Below are 16,654 nucleotides of genomic sequence, written 5' to 3'. Positions count from 1 at the left end.
AAAAAAAAAAAAAAAAAATGTTCAGAAGTAAAAAAAAATTAAAAATCTAAATATATGGAGAAATAATTATGATAAAAATTTCCTTGCAAAGTAGGGATAGGAATTTCCTTTATCTGTTGAAGAGCACCTGGTTAAAACCCCTGCAATAAACATTACTCTAAGTGGTGACACTTTAAAATCTCTGCTTTTATCCTGGCATTCAGCATTTTTTGTGTGTGTACCTTAGTCTACCAAAAGATTTAAAAAAAAAAGTGCCAAGCTGAGATACGCAGCCAGCACTCAAATGGGAGAGGAGCCCCTGCTCTCAGATCACTGAAAGGGAGGGGGCTGCAAACGTACGGAAATGAAGAGGAACCAAGCGGCTGAGCAAGAACCCACCAATCAGCAACGACACTTAATCGCCACCTACTGGACTGCACCCCAAACTGCAACACCAAAATACTGGTGAATTGACTCCCATGTGAAACAAAAGGCAAGAGGTCCGCTACAAATGAAGACCCAGCACTAAGCCTTGGCCCTCTGAAAACATCCAGAAACGAAGCCAACTGACTATACTCAAATTACACCACACAGTTGTAGTCAGCACACATCTCACCACATGGATGAGAAAGAACCAGCACAAGAGCTCTTGCAACTCTAAAAGCCAAAGGGTATTCTTGCCTCTAAAGCCCCACAAGAGATTTCCCAGCAATGGTTCTTAACCAGAATGAAATGGCTGAAATGACAGAAGTAGAATTCAGAATCTGGATGGCAAGAAAGATCATCAGGATTCAGGAGAAAGTTGAAGCCCAAGCCAAAGAATTTATGGAATCCAGTAAAACTATCCAAGAGATTAGAGGTGAAATACCCATTTTAAAAAAGAATCAAACTGATCTGATAGAGCTGAAAAACTCACTACAAGAATTTCATAACACAATCTGGGGTATTAACAGCAGAATATACCAAGCTGGGGAACAAATCCTAGACCTCGAAGACCAGTTCTTTGAATTAACACAGTGAGACCAAAATAAAGAAAAAAACTGAAGAACATCTCCAAGAATATGAGACTATGTAAAGAGACAAAACCTATGAATGACTGGCATTCCTGAAAGAGAAGAAAAGAGAACAAGCAACTTCGAAAACATATTGAAGGAAAAAAACAACAAAAATTTCCCCATTCTCGCTGGAAAGGTCAACATTCAAATTTAGGAAATTCAGAGAACCCCTGAGAGATACTATAAAAGATCACCAACTCCAAAGACATATAGTCATCAGATTCTCCAAGGTCAATACAAAAGAAAAAATGTTAAATGCAGAGAGAGAGAAGGGGAAGATCCCCTACGAAGGAAATCTCATCAGGCTAACAGCAGACCTTTCAGCAGAAACCCTACAAGTAAGAAGAGATTGGGGACCTATATTCAACATCATTAGAAAAAATAAATTACAACCAAAAATTTCATGTCCAGCAAAACTAAGCTTCATAAGTGAAGGGGAAATAAAATCCTTTTCAGAAAAGCAAATGCTAAGGGAATTTGTTACCACCAGACCTACTTTACAAGAGGTCCTTAAAAAAGTACAAAACATGGAAACAAAAGGTTGTTACTGGCCACCACAAAAACACACTGAAATACATAGACCACCGAACTATAAAGCAACTATTCAATAAAATCTACATAACAACTACCTAATAACACGATGACAGGATCAAACCAGCACATATCAATATCAAACCTCAACATAAACAGGCTAATGTCCCATTAAAAATGCACAGAGTGGCAAGTTGGATAAAAGCAACACCCAAACAAATGCAGTCTTCAAGAAACGCATTTCACATTCAAGGACATCCATAGGCTCACAGTAAATGAATACAGAAAGATCTATGAAGCAAGCAGAAAACTTCAGGGTTTTCTATTCTTATTTCAGACAAAGCAGACTTTAAAATAACAATGATCAAAAAGTTATCAGAAGGGCATTACATAATAATGAAGGGTTCAATTCAGTAAGATGACTTAACTACCTATATATATATATATATATATATATATGTACCCAATACTCAAGGACCCAGATTCATAAAATAAGTTCCTAGAGACTCACAGAGAGCCTCAGATAACTACAGAGTAATAGTGGGATATTTTTAACACCCCACTGACAGTATTTGAGGCAGAATACTAACAAATACATTCAGGATTAAACTCAACACCTGACCAAATAGGTATCTACAAAACACTTCACACAACAACAAAAATACATTCTCCTCATATGGACATGGCACAGACTCTGAAATTAACCACATGCTCAGCCTTAAGGCAATTCTCAACAAATTCAAAAAACCTGAATCATATCATCCACACTCTCACACTACAGCACAATAAAAGTAGAAATCAATACAAACAAGATGTCTCAAAACCATACACTTACACTGAAATTAAAAAATCTGCCCCTGAATGGCTTTTGGGCAAATAATGAAATTAAGTCAGAAATCAAGAAATTATTTGAAACTAATGAAAACTATAACATACTAGAATCAGGGACAAAGCTAAAGCAGTATGAAGACGAAAGCTTATGGTGCTAAACACCCAAATCAAAAAGTTAGAAAGATCTCACAGTAAGAACCTAACATCATACCTAGAGAAACAAAAAAAGAAAGAGCAAGCAAGCCCCAAAGCAGGAAAAAAGAAGCAAAATCAGAGCTGAACTGAATGAAACTGAGATGTGAAAATCCATAGGAGATCAATGAAACCAAAAGTTGTTTTTATAAATAAATAAAGTTGTTAGACCACTAGATAGACTAATAAAGAAGTAAGAGAGAAGATCCAAACAAACACAATCAGAAATGACTAAGGGGACATTACCACTATCTCCACAGAAATACAAAAAACCCTCCAAAACTGCTATGAACACCTCTATGCACACAAACTAGAAAACCCTGAAGAAATTAATACATTCCTGGAAACACGCAACCTATCAAGATTGAACCAGGAAGAAACTGAAATCCTGAACAGACCAATATTAGGTTCCAAAATTGGATTTGTATTAATAATAAGAAAAAAAAAAAAACACTGACCAGAAAAGCACTGGATAAGAAATATTCACAGCCTACTTGTAACAGATGTATAAATAAGAGCTGGTACCAATCCTATGGAAACTATTCCAAAAAAATTGAGGAGGAGGGATTCCTAACTCATATTGTGAAGCCAACATCATACCAAACCTCTCAGTGACACAACAACAACAAAAAAGAAAACGTCAGGCCAATATCCCTGATGAACACAGATGAAAAAATCCCCAACAAAATACTAGCAAACTAAATCCAGCAGCACATTAAAAAAGTAATACACCACTATCAAGTAGGCTTTATCCCTGGGATGCAAGGTTGGTTCAACATATGCAAATAAATCAATATAATTCATCACATGAAGATAACTGAAAACAAAAAGCATATGATCATTTCAATAAACAAATAAAAAGCTTTCAATAAAATTCAACATCTTTGCATGTTAAAAACCCTCAACAAACTAGGCATCGAAGCAAATTGTCCCAGAATATAAGAACCATCTATGACAAAACCACAGCCAACAACACACTGAATGAGCAAAAGCCAGAAGCATTTCCCTTGAGAACTAGAACAAGTCAAGGACGCCCCCCTCACCACTCCTTTCAACACAGTACTAGAAGTCCTAGCCAAAGCAAACAGGCAAGAGAAAGAAATAGAAGGGCTTCCAAGAGTCAACCTGTCTATTTTCACAGATGATATGATTTTATATCTAGAAAATCTCATTGTCTCTGCCCAAAGGCTCCTAGATCTGAGAAACAACTTCAGCCAAGTTTCAGAATACAAAATCAATGCGCAAAATTAGTAGCATTTCTATACAGCATTGTATGTCCAAGCTGAGAACCAAATTCACACCAGCCACAAAAACAGTAAAACACCTAGGAATACAGCTAACCAGGGGGATGAAAACTCCCTACAATAAGAATTACAAAACGTTGCTGAAGGAAATGAGAGATGACACAAACAAATAAAAAAGGATTCTACACTCATGGATAAGAAGGATCAATATTGCTAAAATGTCCATACTGCCCAAAGCAATCTACAGAGTCACTGTTATTCCCATCAAACTACCAATGATATTTTTCACAGAATTAGAAAAGCCAATTATAAAATTCATAGGAAACCAAATAGAGCCTAAATAGCAAAAGCAATTGTAAGCAAGAAGAACAAACCTGGGGGCATCACACGACCTGACTTCTAACTATCCTACAAGGTGATAGTAACGAAAATAGCATAGTACTGTTATAAAAACAGACACACAGACCAATGGGACAAATTAGAGAACCGAGAAATAAAGTCATCGACCTATAAGCATCTGATCTTCAACAAAGTCAACAGTAACAAGTAATGGGGAAAGAACCTCCTATTCAGTAAATGGTGCCGGGATAACTGACTAGCCACATGCAGAAGATTGAAACTGGACCTCTTCCTTTTACCACATACAAAAATCAACTCAAGATGGATTAAAGACTTAAATGTAAAACGTAAAACTATAAAAATCCTAGAAGAAACTTGGAAATAGTATTCTGGACATAGGGCCTAGCAAAGACTTCACTACAAAAGCTCCAAATGCAATTGCAACAGAAACAAAATTTGACCCATGGGACCTAATTAAGCTAAAGAGTGTCTGCAGGGCAAAAGAAACTATCAACAGAGTAAACAGACAATCTATAGAATGGGATAAAATATTTGCAAACTATGCATCCAATGAGGGTAGAATATCCAGAGTCCACAGGAAACTTCGACAAACCTAACAAAAGAAACAAATAACCCCATTAAAAATGGGCAAAGGACATGAACAGACACTTCTCAATGAAAGATGTATATGTGGCCAACAAGCATGTGAAACAATGGGCAGCATCACTAATCATTAGAGAAATGCAAATCAAAACCACAGCAAGATACCATCTCACAGCTGTCAGAATGGCTATTATGAAAAAGGCACAAAACAACAGATGCTAGCAAAGTTGCAGAGGAAAGGGTACAGGTACACACTGCTGGTGGGAATCCAGATTAGTTCGGCAATTGTGGAAAGTAGTCTGTAGATTTCTCAAGTAACCAAAACCACATTGCCATTCAACCCAGCAATCCTATTATCAGGTATATACACAAGGGAAGGGAGATCATTCCACCATAAAGACACATGCATGTCTATACTTATCCCAGCACTATACATAATGGTAAAGACATGAAATTAGCCTAGATGTCCATCAACAGTGGAGCAGACAACGTGGTCCATATACACCATGGAATACTATGCAGTCATGAAAATGATGAAATCCTGTGATGAAGCCACATGGATGGAGCTGGAGGCCATTATCCTAAGTGAATTAACACAGGAACAGAAAACCAAACACTGGATATTCTCATTTGCAAGTGGGAGCTAATTACTGAGTACATGTGGACACAAATAAGGGAACAATAGACGTGGGTCTTACTCGAGGGTGGAGTGCGAGAAAGGTAAGAATCAAAGCCTACCTACTGAGTACTGTTATTACCTGGGTGACAAAACAAACTGCACACCAAACCCCCATGACAGAAAACTTACCCCTCTAACATTCCTGCACTTGTACCCCCTGGACCTAAAATAAAAGTTGGGAAGAAAAGAAAGAAGATCACTAAAGAAATACTAGTTAAATTGAGAAATATTTGTGAATAAGAAGATGCAATAAAATGATGGCAAATGTCCCAAAATTGATCGACACAATGTAATTCCAATCAAAGTATGAATTACTTTGAAACTTGACAAAAAAGGTCCTAAAATTTAAGGAAATATAAAGTCCCATGAGGAGCTAATCCACCATTTTAAAAAAGAAAATTTGATATCTGTCATTAGTTCTAATATACATTCATAATTCAGCATCTGTGAAATCAAGTTCTATCTTACAACAGATGTTTTCAATTTCATTTGTAGCCTTAGTTCTTTGTAGTGTTACATAAAATAATGGTGTATGAAAACGTAAATGGCATCTTAGAACTGAAGAAATATGGTATTATTAAGTCATAATAATTGGAACGCTGGAAAAAAGATGGTGCAGGCTTAGAAAATCAACCAAAAGAACAGAACAGAGGGCCCCGAATCAGCCCCACAATTCCAGGGAGACTTGAGCTTGACAGGTATTGCTGACGGCTAGTGTGTTAGGCTGTTCTTGCCTTGCTATAAAGAAATACCTGAGACTGGGTAGTTTATGAGGAAATAAGTTAACCGGCCCACAGCTCTGCAGGCTGTGCTTGGTGCCGGGTTTCTTGGGAGGCCTCAGGGAGCTCTGACACACAGCAGAAGGTGAAGGCAGAGCAGGAGCAAGAGAGAGGCAGTGGGAGGGGAGGTGCTGCTCACGTTTACTCAACCGGATCTCGTGAGAACTCACTCACTACCAAGAGGACAGCACCAAGCCACAAAAAATCCGTGCCCGTGACCCAAACACCTGTCACCAGGCTCCTCCTCCAACACTGCAGATCACAATTCAACTTGAGATGTGGCGGGGACCAATATCCAACTATATCGGCGAGGAATAAAAATGATCTGTACTGGGGTAATTGATTATACACACGAAACAACAACAAAAACCAGTAAATTGGATCCTTACTTAAGTCTAGACATATTAAAGACTTTAAGTTGAAACTTTTAAAATAAATATATTCCTGACTGTTGGGGCTTAGCAAAGTTTCCTTGCAGGCAGAAAAAGCAAACACCATGTGGTAAAGGCTGATAAATCCAACTACGGTTAACTGTACTTTACACTAAGCACCGCACTGAGAGCAACACAAACGAAACTGCAGGTGCAGTTTAAAATCACACTGTCTGCAGCACACACAGTCAGCGAGAATTCGCCTTAGAAAGTACAGGACACATAACATGCTGCGGGACGGATACAGAGAGGCCCTCCGAAGAGGAATCACACTGTAGCATGTGCCTGACAAAAGGTATTCCCTTTCCTCTGCCAGTCCCAGAATTTAACGTTAGCCTCCACCGAAAAGCCATCTGATTCACTTGACTGAGGGCTTCACTGCTTTCACTGGACAGAAAAAGCAAACTGAACACAAAGCAAACTCAGAAATCAAACGGCTGCTCTGACGGTACAGCCGGGCTCTGTCACACAGGCATATTTTTGAAGCATAATTAACATCAAACCTCAAGGGTGGCAGGACAAGGAGGATTTAGTTATTCTGCTACCTACGCTGTCAGTGTGTGTTTTAACCTCTTCAGAAATGATGTTTCTTCATCACATCTTTTGAAATGCTTCATACTATCAGGTATGATGTTAAGGAAAACATCTAAATTGGTTTTGTTTGAAGCTTGAAAAAGAGAAATTCCTATTCCAGGAAGCAAAGTTATTCTGTTATCAACAGGTTAATGTGTTTGGTAGATCAATGTGGATTTCAGCAATGGCCAGCAGCAATTCCACCCAGAAGGACCCCTGAACCTTACTGACTTTCCCTGGAGGCCAGAGGAACACAGAGCCTTGGAGCCAGTCAGTGAAAAGGTGGGGCTGGGGAGGGCAAAGTGCTGAAAGCAATCGGGGCGGGAAGGGGAAAGCTGTGGAAAGACAGGAGGAGAGAGGGCCATGGGAGCTGGAATCCGAGGAGAGGTTTAGGCCACAGGGAGGTGAGCAGGTGAGGACCAGAGAAGGGGTTATCAAACTGGGGTCCCCAGTGGAATGGCCTGGGAAGCTTCAAAATTCCCCATGCCTGGGTCCCACCCACAGGGACTCTGGTGTCACTGGGGCGGGGTGCAGGAATTTACACTGCCTGTGGGTGGTTCTGAGGGACAGGGAAATTGGCAACGATTGATGGTAAGAGAATGATGCAGGCGTTAAGTGGCAGCCACCACCAGGGTGCCTGGAAAGGAGCTACAGGTGAGAACAGAGGCCGGAATGCTCATGTGACCTGCACGGGCCAACCCTGCAACGCAGATCTGGGGTAAGAATAAGGAATGCCTGACCCCAAAGACCTTCTTTCAACTACTGAAGCCCTCTAACAGCCAACTCAATCCCAGAGTGTCCCATCTGCTCAGGGCCAAAAGGAGCCCAGAGGTTCATAGAGTGTGCCCAGGACAGCCGCCAGCCTCCTGTCTGCAGAAAGATGGAGACGGTTAAACAGGTCCCCCGCAACCCTTCCAGAGCAGGGCTGACAGCCCTGAAGTGAGGCTGTGCACACAGCTTCCCAGGGGTGTTATTAGGAGCAGCGCTTATATTTTTCCATAATCCAGAAAAAAAGTCAACGAATAGGTCTTTTATGATGTGGCTTTAAAATTTGTAGAGAGCCAAACGTCAGTCATGACCACACAGTACCATATCAGTGTCTGATAAAAAGAGATTGATTCTGCCATCCCCCCAAAATTGATGGCCCTCAAAGGAAACAAGGAAGACCAGTCAATAATGACCTACTTAGGGAGCATTTTCAAAGCAAAATAATGGTAGAACTTCACGCCGTTGAACGATTTCCATTTTTGTAAAAATGGAATGCTGAAATAAGTCACAAAGATCGAAAGACTTTTTAACAAAATGGCATAACATTTGAATAACTTGAATCTGACACACAGAAAGCATTTTGATGTTATTTAAACTAGACATCTACCTGCTTAAACTGTATTTAAAATGCAGTCTAATTGTGAGAAAAAATGGGAGGAAAGGCTTGTACACATATTTCAGAGTCACAAAATGCATTCAAACTATCACAACAAAATAAATGAATTGCTATTTATCATTTTACGAAAAATCAACTGTCCGTAACTCAGACAACTCCTGTTGAAGTTGTCAAAACATTTCTTTATATACCTTAACTGGAAAGTTTTATCATTGATTTCAAAATGCAGAATTAAAGACAAACCCTAATTACTGTATAAAAGATACCATCACCTTCAGAAACGAGTCTCTGGGAGCTTTATGCACACTCCGCATGAACTTATAGGTTTGCAAAGTGGAATATATGGCAAGATGCATGTTTCTGAATAAAGATGTTATTCTTATAAAAAAGGTAGGAGCAGAACAATAGGAGCTCATTTGGGAAGAATAAACTGCAGGTGGAAAAGGATGAAAAACAGGCAATGTATCTAAATCTTCCAAATGTGCCACATATTTCATTAGATGCCATGTTTGACTGTGAAATTAAATTAGGACTAGGCTTCTAACTTTCCTTTAAATAATAAAAACTTTGGTTAGTAGATTTACCAGGCTTTTCACACTCACTCAAACCATCTGCAAAACTGTTACAAAGGTGAACCTGAACTTGAGTTCCACGAGTCAAAACAATCACACAGTTAATATTTTATAAGCAAGTTCTTTAGAAGATAAATCCTCTCGAATAATAGCTAAGATCAATCTTTTCCATGTTGAATTTCTTTGAATTTTAACTTACTTAAAAGGAAAATGGCAGAAGAGGTTAATCTGGATGCTGCCAAACATGAACAAAAGGAAAAGAGAACTGTGGGAGGGGCTATGACTTCAAGGAAGATGGAGCTTCCTCCGGTCCGTGACACAATACTTTGAGAAGTCGCTGTTTATTTCATATACAAGTTTAGGTATTCCAGGATGACATTTTCCCCCACAATTAGCTGTGGGCTTTATTTTTGCCAATCTGAAAGTAGAAACTCCCAGGTTCATTCTGTGAGAATGTGGTTACAGAAAATGAATCTTGCCCAAAGTGTATCATGGGAATAAAGAATACACAGATATCTTCCCTATTGAATACTGATGGCAGTTCAGCTTTAAAAGAAAACCAAGTATGAAATTGGTCATGAGGTCGTGAATTTTATTTGTAAAGATGGATCAAGTGGAACCAAAGTTAAGCAAACACCGCTGACCAAAAACAGGGCCAGGTTTTGACAACTGATACATAATTGCTGTGACGTGTGAGAACCTTCATACACCACTGGGAGGGACCACAGTTGTTCTGGAAAACAGTCTGAAAACTCTTCCACAGATGAGAAGCAAAGTGACCATGCGACATAGCAAGCCCACCCGAGTACATACCCAAGAGAAGCAGAAACTCATGTCCACACCAAAGCTGGAACACCACCGTCCACTGCCTCAGGGTTCACAACGGCCAAGCTTAAAGATGACCAGAAAGTCCATCCCTGATGAGTGGATAAATAACATATTGTAGCCATAAAATGGAATATTATTCAGCAATCAAAGGAAATGAAGAACTGATTCATGCAAACAACAAAAATGAACCCCAAAAACATGATACAAAGTAGAAGAACCCAAACACAAAAGACCAGACGTCCTATGATTCTGTGTATATAAAGCATCAGACGTCCTATGATTCTGTGTATATAAAGCATCAGAAGTCGCAAACCCAGAGAGGCAAAAAGCAGGTCCCTGGTGGCCAGGGGCTGGGGCAGGGAGCATGCAAAATGGGTGTAAATGGCTTCTTTCTGGGGTGATGAAAATGATCTAAAACCTATTGTGCCAAAGGCTGCACAACTCTGTGAATATAATAAAAACACCGAATCACACCCTTTAAATCCATGTCTGGCTCAGAACTGGGGGCCAGGGCTATGGCAGCATAGCCTGGGGATGTGGACTCCTCCTCCAGAGGATGGGCAGGGAGGCGTGGGGCGAGGAGTAGCCTTGGGTGTTAGCCCTCACTGCCTTGCTGTCCCAAAGGACCCAGACATGGTTCAGCTGACTCGGTCAGGTTTTGACCTGTTGTGGGTTCCACGTCACAGAGAGAAGCAGAATGCAGATGGAGAGCCCTGAGTGCTGGTGGAACATCCCCACCTGGCCACAGAACGGCCAGTGGTGCAGTCCCCAACCTGGCACAGAAACGGCAGTGGTGCATGTCCCCACCTGGCCCACAGAAACGGCCAGTGTGCAGTCCCCACCTGGCTCACAGAAACGGCAGTGTGCAGTCCCCACATGGCCCACAGAAACGGCAGTGTTGCAGTCCCCACCTTCGCAAGAACCGGTAGTGTGCAGCTGCGAAACGGTAGTGTGCAGCTGCGAGCCACTCTGACTTGGCGGGTTTCTACTTTGCTTGTGCTCCATGGACCAGGGAACTTCAGGCAGGCACCTGCAAGGCATGGGTGCCCCTGGGAGCTGAGTCCACCCACACTACCCTCACCTCCAGGTCTGGCAGCACATGATGTGGGCACAACCCAGGCTCCTGAGTCTCTCACACGGTGACAGACACTATAGGATGAATGCCCTGTTCTCACCAAGCTAATAAGACACAGAGAGAGAAACACGGTGTCTCTGAAAGAACTAAGCTCAAGACAAGCGCTAGGCAAGGTCTTGTTACCTCTGATCAGGGGAATATTGCAGACAGTGAGATTTACATCAGCGCATATTTTAACAGCATAATTAGCACAACTGGGGATCAGCTGGAAAATCACAGAACAGTTATAACAAATAAAAACCATTATTAATTACATTTCTAATTTAATGTTGTAACAGCACCTAAGAAAATGTCACTTCTATAAACCCACGCAGAAAGGAATATGGGTAAAATAATCTGCCACAGAAACACAGAGTCACATTAAAACCACAGTGAGGAGTGCGACTAGCTATGTACCATTTTAATTAAAGTGTCAATTTTCTTTGAAAAATTAAATTATCAAAACTTAAGTAGGTTTTGAATCAATAGGAGATCTCAGAAATTTATCAGAGTCATTTTTAGACTCAAGGTGAAGACTGATTATAGATGAGTTCTTTTAAACGTTTGAGAAAAAAATACTATGCCTTGTAAAGAATATCAGAGTACAGATAAGAGGAAGGGATTCCTGCTACATTTGAAAAAATAATAAAGAAAAATGTGACAAATATGGAAAATAAATAAATGAAGAACAAATCTGCCTTTTTAATATAAGTAGAATATCTGTTTCTCTCCAAGAAAATATAATTTAGAAGTACAATGAAAGAATAACACCAAATATATGAGGAGTTCTGTCCGCAGAAGCCGATGCTAATAAACCGTAAGTTAAAAAGCACATAGGAAAACCAAGAGACAAAATCTTATGAGCCTATTAACGATGGCAAAAGTTTAAACATATTTCCACCATCATCACTACCATTTAACATGGTTACAGAAAAATCCCAGTCAAATTAATAAGGTAGGAAATAGAATTATGATGTTTAATGATTTGTAAAGAAGGGAAAATAATTATCATTACTGGCAGACAATGTAATTGTTTATTGTGGAAAAAAACAGATTTCCCATGTGGACAAATACTCATGTTCCACCTCCATCCCCTTCAGACAAGATGTGCAGACAAAATAAAGACAAAAACACACTAAAGATAAATGCAAATATACAACAGTTGAAAATAAAAGACTTTAGATACATAAAGCAGGCAAATATGAACCCCGAAAGGAGGATCGTGCCCATTTAAAACTGTTTAAATAGATTTTCCAGCAACAAAAACAAAACCCATGAGAACAACTAAACACGTGAAATGAACAATAAATCAAGATGATACGGCAATCGACACCATATGCAAACCCAGCAAGTATTCCAAATAAAAAACCAGCCACTGAAGTATACAATGAGCATCTTTAGAATTGCAGTTGGAGAGTTGGTTCCAGTCCCTTTTGGTCCATCTCCTGACAGAACAAATGGAGGGAAATAAGTAGAGTTGCTGAAGATTCAGATAACAAGATTAAGGGTCTTGAAAGTAACCCTCAATACGTTTTATGATCCTCATTCTAGAGCACCACAGAGCACTGCCAGGATCAGTTACAGACTCTGCCTGCCTGTCACGGGGCAACAGAATTCCACTCCTTGATGAGAGAATAGCCTTAGACACTCAGCAAATACTGAATGTTCCTTGACTTGGAGGAACAATCAGAAGGAAGCTATGCACTGAATGAAAATAAAGGATTGTTGTATCTTTGTTCTCATCAGTTTCAAAGAACTTCTTGTTTTCCGTCTTAATTTCATTATTTACCCAAAAGTCATTCAGGAGTAGTTGGTTTAATTTCCATGTAATTGCCTGGCTTTGAGTGATGTTTTAAGTCTTGGCTTCCATTTTTATTGCACTGTGGTTGAGAGAGCGATTGGTGTGATTTCAGCTGTTTAGCATTTGCTGAGGATTGTTTTATGTCCGATTGTGTGGTCAGTTTTAGAGTATGTACCGTGTGGTGATGAGAAGAATATTCTGCTGTGGTTGGGTGGAAAGTTGTTTAGAGGTCCATCAGATCCATTTGGTCCGGTACTAAATCCAGGTCCTTCATGTCTTTGTTAATTGTCTGCCTCAATGATCAAATACTATCAGTGGAGTAATGAAGTCTCCCATTATTATTGTGTGGGAATCTAACTCTCTTTGCAGGTATCTAATGAAAAAATGCTCAAGATTGCTGATCATCAGAGAAATGCAAATCAAAATCACAATGAGATATCATCTCACACCAGTCAGAATGGCTACTATTAAAAACTCACAAAATAACAGATGCTGGTGAGGTTGCAGAGAAAAGGGAACCCTTATACCCTGTTAGTGGAAGTGTAAATTAGTTCAACCATTGTGGAAGGCAGTGTGGTGATTCCTCAAAGATCAAAAAACAGAACTACCATTTGACCCAGCCACTGCATTACTGGATATATACCCAAAGAAATATAAATCATTCTATTATAAAGATGCTTGCATGCATATGTTCAACGCAGCACTATTCACAATAGCAAAGACATGGAATCAACCAAATACGCATCAATGGTAGACTGGATAAAGAATATGTGGTACATATACACCATGGAATACTATGCAGCCATAAAAAAGAATGAGATCAAGTTTTTTTGTAGGAATATGGATGGAGCTAGAGGCCATTATTCCAAGCAAACTAACCCAAGAACAGAAGGCCACTTATAAGTGGGAGCTAAATGATGAGAACACATGAACACAAAGACACTGGGCCCACTTGAAGGTGGAGGGTATGAGAAGGGAGAAGATCAGAAAAACAATAGCTATTGGGTACTGGGTTTAATACCTGGGTGACAAAAATCTGTACAACAAATTCCTGTGACACGAGTTTACCTATATACAAACCTACATGTGTACCTCTAAACATAAAAGTTAAAAATATACTTTTATAAAGAAAGAGCAATAAAAAATAAGAAGGAAGAAAGTAAGATTTCAAGTTTTATAAAATCACTATACTTAGCACATTCATTTAAAAAAAATCAGTTTCTGGTGGGGTTAGGAAGAAACTGGAAACACTCATGTGTTACTGCAGGGAGCACAGGCCGGACCAGTAACTAAGCCGAACAATCTTGAGTTCATTTGTGAAAATGCCTGTGAGTGTTTCCTACAACACAGGAATCTCAATCTTGGGTATGAGAAGCCTATCCACAGGTCCACAGGAACTTCTACTCCAAAGTCAATCCAGACCTCCACAAAAGCAAGAGAGCAGATTGGCAAAAATTGTTAGCCACAACTTTTTCAGGACTCCAAAAGTTGATCAAAGGCTAGCAGTGATCAGAGGAGATTTTATCAAGCAACTTATCTGAACGCTGGGAAGAAGAGTAAGCTTTGTGGTATTTTAACATACCCTGTTTCTATCCCAGTCTCCACAGCTCTGTAGCAGCCTTCAACACCAGCAGCCTCACAACTGTCCTAACTGCCACAGGCAACGTAGCAGCCCTTGAAGAAGGGACAGGCGTTTGTGGAGTTTCTCCAAAAGTCCCATCTCCAAAAAACTGTCAGAACTGGATCTGTCCAGCCGCTCCCTGGAAGGCTCCACTCTCTGGACTTGCCTTTGTTGACCTGACTCAGCGCTTCCTCTGTAGGACAACACCCACCCAGGGCATCTGTCAGAAGCAGTCAGTGGCCACTGTTTAGCATCACAATTGTCTGAGGCTACAGTACCAACTGGGATGCTGTTTGCTCTAAATCTCATGTTGAGGTGTAAGCTCCAGTGTTGGAGACGGAACCTGGCGGAGGCAATTGGGTCATGGGTGTATATTTCTCGTAAATGGTTTAGTGGCATCCTCTTGGTGCTGTTCTTGCAATAGTGAGTGAGTCTTCTCAAGATCTGACTGTGTAAAAGTATGTGAGGTCTCTCCCCTTCCCACTCCCATTCCCACCATGTGACATCTCTCCCCTCTCTCATTCCCATTCCCACCATGTGTGACATCTCTCCCCTCTCTCACTCCCATTCCCACCATGTGTGACGTCTCTCCCCCTCTCATTTCCATTCCCACCATGTGACATGACTGCCTCTGCTTTGCATTCCACCACGATTGGAAGATTCCCGAGCCTTCCCTAGAATCTAGGCAGATGTCAGTGCCATGTTCGCACAACCTGTAGAACTGTGAGCCAAATAAACCTCTTTTCTCAGATGTTTCTTTATAGCAACACATGAATGACCTAATACAATGACCAAGGGTAGATACACCAAGGATGTATCTACCAATGAGGTAGATACAAAGTAACTACCTCAAACTGTTTAAGAGCATTTGCAAACAACCCACAGATAATATACTTAATGGTGAAAACTACATGTTGTCCTTCTTAATTCAGAAACATGAGGAAACTTGCCAATTCTTGGCATGATTCTTATTTTACTTTTGCAGACATCTTGGGCATAAAGGATATCTTATCATTATGTGAATTTAAATGTATCAAATAAGTTAGGGAAGAATTGAAAGTGTCCTAATTACACATGACCTGAGTTCCCTTGCCTATACCTGTTTATATTTTTGGACCATCTAAACTTTGGGCTTATTCATTTATCTTGTAGATTTGCTACAGATTCCTGGTGTGTGTGGGTGTGTGTGTGTGATTTCATTATCCTTTTTAGACTTTAGGAACATCTTGTAACCTGTCATTTTTCTGTTACATTTATTCTTTGTGTGTTTCACTGTACAGTATAACCTGGCCTACTTATTTGTCTTCTGCTGTTTTGCTTAAGAAGTTCTTAGTCATATCAAAATCATGAGACGCTGTGCTCCTGTGTCCCAGCCCGTGGTCCTGCTGCAGCGTTGTTAGGACCCTGCCTGCCCTTGTTTCACTTTGGTGTTGATGACGCTTCATTTCAGATAACACTTTCACCCATCACAAGCAATGCCGTCAGTGGCTACTTCTACTAACAATGACTTTAATTATATATAATTCACATACTATGCAGCCCACCATTTTTAAATTTAAAATACAGATTTTTACTATATTCACAGTGTTATGCAACCATCGCTGCTAATTTTAGAACATTTCCATTACCCTAGAAAGAAACGCTGTGTGCGCTGGCAGTCAGTTCCAATTTCCCATTGCTAGGAAATGCAAATCTACTTTGTCTCTGTGGATTGGCCTATGCGGGATGTTTCATATGAATGGGATCACACAACATGAGGTCTTTCCATCTGGCTTCTCTCTCTTGAATATTTTCAAGGTTCATCTGTATGGTAGCTTGTATCAGTACTTCATTACTACATAGAAATGAAAAACAAATTAGCTGGGCGTGGTGGCGGGCACCTTTAGTCCCCTCCCCATTACTCAGGAGGCTGAGGAGGCAGAAGAATTGCTTGAACCTGGGAGGTGGAGATTGTAGTGAGTGGAGATCACGCCACTGCACTCCAGCCTGGGCAATGGAGTGAGACTTTGTGGGAAAAAAAAAAAAAGGAAAGGAAAGGAAAGGAAAGGGAAAGGGAAAGGGAAAGGGAAAGAAGGAAGGAAGGAAGGAAGGAAGGAAG

At 40.2% G+C, this 16,654-nt stretch overlaps 1 protein-coding gene across 8 annotated transcripts in view; it reads right to left on the bottom strand.

Annotated features, from left to right (window-relative positions):
- Nucleotides 1–16,654, bottom strand: part of SNTG2 (syntrophin gamma 2) — a 414,561-nt gene that overhangs the window by 293,892 nt on the left and 104,015 nt on the right. The window contains exon 1 of one of the 8 annotated variants that reach the window (XM_017860354.1): nucleotides 14,518–14,683. The exons of the other annotated variants lie outside the window; for them this stretch is intronic. The gene's annotated coding sequence lies outside the window, so the exon portion shown is untranslated. Of the gene's footprint in view, nucleotides 1–14,517; nucleotides 14,684–16,654 lie in introns of those variants that run through there. 8 annotated transcript variants of the gene reach the window in all.

The sequence above is a fragment of the Rhinopithecus bieti genome, unplaced genomic scaffold (assembly GCF_001698545.2).
Source record: "Rhinopithecus bieti isolate Rb0 unplaced genomic scaffold, ASM169854v2 scaffold_51905, whole genome shotgun sequence".
In the NCBI taxonomy this organism is placed as follows: Eukaryota; Metazoa; Chordata; class Mammalia; order Primates; family Cercopithecidae; genus Rhinopithecus; species Rhinopithecus bieti.
This window is presented reverse-complemented; position numbering and strand designations above follow the sequence as displayed.